Genomic DNA, 6291 nt, shown 5'->3' with positions numbered 1-6291 from the left:
CCAGCCAAGGCTCTGCCGCTCTGAGTGCAGTCTGTAGTCGTGAGTTAATGTTAGACGGCTTCCAATCTTGCGCGAGGATGTCAGTGTCATCCACGTAGATTGCCACCGTCGTGTTGCGTGTAGCTGGGAGGTCATTAATGTAGAGGTTAAACGGTAAGGGCTCTGGAATGCTTCCTTGGGGTACTCCAGCCTGGATACCACGTCGTTTCGATTGTTTGCCGTGCACGTCGTTGTTGAAACTCCTGTCCGTGAGATATGAGTGTATGTGACGTACGAGCCCGTCGGAGAACCCTGCGTCGCTGAGTTTGCGTATTAGGCCATTGTGCCATAGACGATCGAAAGCCTTTTCGGTGTCCAGGAACACCGCCCCAGTTGCTTTGTTTGTGTTGTATCCGTGTGTTATGTATTCAACGACGCGGAGGAGTTGTGTTGTCGAGTGGTGATTCCTGAAACCGAATTGCTCCGGTCTCAGGGTGTAGTTTGTGATTTAATGTCTGGTGAGTCGTTTTAATATTACCTTCTCAACGATCTTGCTAAGCGCGCTCAGCAGACTGATGGGTCGGTAATTTTGTGGGAGGCCGTGGTCTTTCCCCGGCTTCCTCAACATCAGGACCTTGGCCGTCTTCCGAAGGGCGGGGAAGAGTTGGTGTTTAAGTATGGCAATCGAGATGTGTGTGAGGTAGTCTACTGCTTTGTCCGTGAACTGCTAGAGGACACGGTTTTGAATGCCATCGTGACCAGAGGCCTTCCTAGCGGTGGTGTGCATGATGGCCCATTTGACTTCAGTTGAGTTAGCATGTCGGATGATGTTGCGCGCTGGTTGGGCCACGATGCGTGTCACCTCCTGTAGGGCCAACTGCTGCTTAAATTGCTGCTGCAGATGTAGATCGATGGGCCAGAGCCATAAGCCCAACCGACGGTCTTTCCTGTCGGTAGTGCCACGTGCCCTATGGAGCCCGAGCTTCTTGCAACCGTAAGTTCTCGTGGCCACTGCTGCCAGCACTCGTCTTTCTGCGGTATCACAGAATGAACATCCGGTTTCTCGTAGCCCTATTGCACGACCTCGTTCAAACTCGGTGAGGCGTTGATAGTGGCATCTGTATCGCCTTAAATGCATTCTTGACTAACATCAACTCACCACGTCCAATCTCAAAGGTAACTAACGGTCACGACCGTTACAGCGCGTATTTAAGCGAAACATGATCTGCATCCACATAGTGGCGGTAGTAGACATCATCTTTCAGGTGTAGAAACACGTCTATCAACTTTCGTTTTGTCGCACAACTCCTTCTTGGTGTTGCGATTCATTCCGTCAGTGCATGTTAATTAAGTATTGTAGTTCTAGAATTCTTTACAGAAGAATGTAAAAACTTGTAGAAGCCGACCTCGGGGAAGATTAATTTGGATTAGAAACGTAGGAACACTGATCCTACGATTTACCTTAGAAGATAGCTTAAGGAAATGCAAACCTGCGTTTATAGCAGTTATAGGCTTAGAGACAAAAAAAAATTGTTTCAAATGGCTCTAAGCACTATGGGACTTAACATCTGAGGTCATAAGTCCCCTAGACCTGGAACTATTTCAGCCTAACTAAACTAAGGATATCACACACATCCATACCTGAGGCAGGATTCGAATCTGCGACCGTAGCAGCAGCGCGGTTCCAGACTGAAGCGCCTAGAACCGCTCAGCCACAGCGACCGGCTGACTTAGAGACAGCTTTTGATAATGTTGACAGGAATACTCTCTCTGAAATTATGAAGGTAGCAGGGATAAAACACGGGGACCGAAAGGCTATTTACAACTTCTTCGGAAAACCCTGCGGCTATTGTAAGAGGGAAGCAGTGCTTGAGAAGGGAGTGAGACAGGATCTCCGACGTTATTCAATCTGTACGTTGAGTAAGCAGTAAAGGAAACCGAAGAAAAATTTGGAGTTGGAATTAAAGTTCAGGGAGAAGAAACAAAAACTTTTAAGTTTGCCGATGACTTTCCAGTTCTGTCAGAGACAGCAAGGGACGTGGAAGAGCAGTTGAACAGAATGGGCAGCATCTTGAAAGGGGGATATAAGATTAACGTCAACAAAAGCAAACAAGAATAACGGAATGTAGTAGAATTAAAGCAGGTGATGCTGAACGAATCAGATTAGTAAACGAGACACGTAAAGTAGTAGATGAGTTTTGCTATTTGGCCACAAAAATAACTGATGATGGTCGAAGTAGGGAGGGTATAAAATATATATTGACAATGGCAAAAAAAGCGGTGTTAACATCGAATATACATTTCAGTGTTAGGAAGTCTTTTCTGAAAGTATTTGTATGGAGTGCAGCCACATATGGAAGTGAAACGTGGACAATAAACAGTTTAGAAAATGGTTCAAATGGCTCTGAGCACTATGGGACTTAACATATGTGGTCATCAGTCCCCTAGAACTTAGAACTACTTAAACCTAACTAACCTAAGGACATCACACACATCCATGCCCGAGGCAGGATTCGAACCTGCGACCGTGGCGGTCACGCGGTTCCAGGCTGAAGCGCCTAGAACCGCACGGCCACACCGGCCGGCAACAGTTTAGACAAGAATAGAATATAGGATTTTGAAATGTGGTGCTACAGAAGAATGCTGACGATTAGATGGGTAGATCGTGTTTCTAATGAGTACGTACTGAATAGAATTCAGGAGAAATGAAGTCTATGGCACAACCTGACTACAAGAAGGGGTCGGTTGATACGACATATTATGAGACATTATCACCAACTTAGTATTGGAGAAAAATGTGGAGGGGAAAAATCGTACAAGGAGATCGGGAGATGAATACAGTACTCAAATTCAGGAGGATGTAGGTTGCAGCAGATATTCGGCGGTGAAGGGGCTTGTATAGGATAGAATAGCGTGGAGAGCTCCGTCAAACCAGCCTTCGGACTGAAGACCATAACATTGTTCTTGAAGGATATAGAAAATTCGATGAGTCAAATTGACAGTACATATTTTACGCTTTAAAGTTTTAACACACGTATAGACTAACCTATATTTTTCTTAAATGAAAAACTTGAGCTTGGAAATAAATTAAATATTTTTCAAAATATATGTCACGCCATAAGTTACATATAATACACATAAGTTAGTAAATTAATAAAATATAAGTGGCAGCTCTCATAAGTGATGATTTTATAAAACAGAATTAAAAACAGAGTGATATTTTTTATTTTATAATGGCACTTACTGGAAAATTAATTTTCGTAGCATAATCTGGTTGTGTGTGAAATTATCGGCATGGACGTGACTAACTTTAAGCAAGGTAGAGATTTGCAAGACAGGTAAGACACTGAGTAAGCATCCAATACCACAAGTCATATTCCACACATCCGAAAACAGGTATTACCAAGGTTGAAAAATAAATTGGTATTGTAAGTTTCTGTAATCTGAAAAGTTACTCTAATATCTTGGTTTGTTACAGTACCATTCAGAAATTACAAATATATGATGTTAAAGTGTGAACTGTCAATAGACTTTTGCTATGTATTTATGTATTGTTTAATAAGTCACTGCTGCAAAATACTAACACGAATTCTTTACAGGCGAATGGAAAAACTGGTAAAAGCCGACCTCGGGGAAGATCAGTTTGGATTCCGCAGAAATGTTGGAACACCTGAGGCAATACTGACCTTACGACTTATCTTAGAAAATAGATTAAGGAAAGGCAAACCTACGCTTCTAGCATTTGTAGACTTAGAGAAAGCTTTTGACAATGTTGACTGGAATACTCTCTTTCAAATTCTGAAGGTGGCAGGGGTAAAATACAGGGAGCGAAAGGCTATTTACAATTTGTACAGAAAGCAGATGGCAGTTGTAAGAGTCGAGGGACATGAGAGGGAAGCAGTGGTTGGGAAGGGAGTGAAACAAGGTTGTAGCCTCTGCCCGATGTTATTCAATCTGTACATTGAGCAAGCAGTAAAGGAAATGAAAGAAAAATTCGGAGTAGGCATCAAAATCCATGGAGAAGAAATAAAAACTTTGAGGTTCACCGATTGTAATTCTGTCAGAGACAACAAAGGACCTGGAAGAGCAGCTGAACGGAATGGACATGGTCTTGAAAGGAGGATATAAGATGAACATCAATAAAAGCAAAATGAGAATAATAGAATGTAGTCGAATTAAATCGGGCGATGCTGCGGGAATTAGTTTAGGAAATGAGACGCTTATAGTAGTAAATGAGTATTGCTGTTTGGGGTGCAAAACAACTGATGATGGTCGAAGTAGAGAGGGTATAAAATGTAGACTGGCAATGGCAAGGAAAGCGTTTCTGAAGAAGAGAAATTTGTTAACATCGAGTATAGATTTAAGTGTCAGTACGACGTTTCTGAAAGTATTTGTATGGAGTGTAGCCATGTATAGAAGTGAAACGTGGACGATAAATAGTTTAGACAAGAAGAGAATAGAAGCTTTCAAAATGGGGTGCTACAGAAGAGTGCTGAAGATTAGATGGGTAGATCATATAACTAATGAGGAGGTATTGAATAGAACTGAAGAGAAGAGAAATTTGTGGCACAACTTGACTAGAAGAAGCGATCGGTGGGTAGGGCATATTCTGAGGCATCAAGGAATCACCAATTTAGTATTGGAGGGCAGCGTGGAGGGTAAAAATCGCAGAGGGAGGCCAAGAGATGAATACACTAAACAGATTCAGAAGGATGTAGGTTGCAGTAGGTACTAGGAGATGGAAAACCTTGCTCAGGATAGAGTAGCATGGAGAGCTGCATCAAACCAGTCTCAGGACTGAAGACCACAACAACAAACAACAACATTTATGTATTGTATATATTCTATGTACTTTTTGTAAAATAGAATACTGATTTCGTTTAATGATGTGTTCTGCCGTGTAGCAAGGACTGGTGTTTGGTGTACCAACTACCCTGCGCAAAGTAACGAAAGGTAAAAATAGAGGTAATTTCCAAATGAATGAGCTGTCGTAAAGGGAAGTAATGTCGAAGCAACGCCCTTTAATCTGATACATTTGTGTTAAAAGCATTTAGCTTCTCTGGCCACGAGTAGAGAGCGACGTTCCCTTTTTTCGTGGACTTGCGCAAGACCGTTGACGTCATGCGAAGCTGAGCAATGTTCCACGCAGTCCGCTCCAGCGTGGAAGCAAAGAACTTGGCAGCACAGATGCACAGCACTGCGCGTGTCGTCTGCGCTCTGACCTCAACACGCCCGGAAACAAATCACGCCGCATCAGGAGACGTCGTCACCTTGCGTGTCCTCTTAACAAGGCTGCCAAGTACTTTCCGTGACAAGATGACCCCAATGAATCTAAAAACCTAATGATATGTGACAAATAGACAATAATAGATAACGAAATTTTCCCTTTAGCATTCGACAATCACAATTAAGGTAGTCAAAAAGTAGCATGAAAGCTGAAGAACCACGGGTTTTAGGCAGCTTATTTTATATTTTATTTGTTTTGTTACAACAAATAAAAGAATCAGAATCGAAATTCATATCTTCTTCGAATTACATTTCGCCAGTCTTGCTGTATTTATTAGGTGCTGATCTACCGCTAGTTGTGATTATGCCTTGTAAAAATGTTGCGCTGATAAAACAGGTATCTATATGTTGTAAAACACGAATCTGAGCACAGCATTCGTTTAGTTGAAACAGATTCCAAAAAATTCGTTTTTAATTAATCTGTTATATCGGAACATCCGCACATCCGTTGCTCAAAATACTTCACCATTCGAGAATTATCAGAAATGCTGTATGCAAAGTGACAAAAGCAGTCATCCCACTGTATTCAAGGTACGCACTACAGACCATAAGCTGACTCAACAAAATGGATAGCAGTGTACCGACTCTGCTTTGCACTCGACATTTGCGTCAAAGCGTGAGCGAATCACTTCATTTTTTCCTTTTTCTCCGCAAGATACTAACTGCGAATTTTGTTTGGGAACATTAGCATATTTTTCTCGACTGTTAAACAAATAATAATAAGTTAGAATTCTAGCACGCAGTCAGTCACGTGCAGCACACAACATAGAAGGGCTTTGCAGTTTTGCTGAGATTTACATCACAATTCGTCGCAATTCGGACAACACGGTGCGTGGCAATCGAGAAACGATAAATAATTCTTTGTTACATTTCTTATATGCATTAATCAGATTCTCATAATCACTACGGGTTATGTAAACATTCCAATATGGAAGTGCGGATCTGGTTGCTAGATTTTAAGCTTTCACAATCGGTTTTCGGCTTTATGTAAACGTTTTACCGCTTTTGGGTCGTGATTAGGTCGCT

The sequence above is a fragment of the Schistocerca cancellata genome, chromosome 1 (genome assembly GCF_023864275.1).
Source record: "Schistocerca cancellata isolate TAMUIC-IGC-003103 chromosome 1, iqSchCanc2.1, whole genome shotgun sequence".
Lineage (NCBI taxonomy): Eukaryota > Metazoa > Arthropoda > Insecta > Orthoptera > Acrididae > Schistocerca > Schistocerca cancellata.
Note: the sequence above shows the minus strand (reverse complement) of the source record.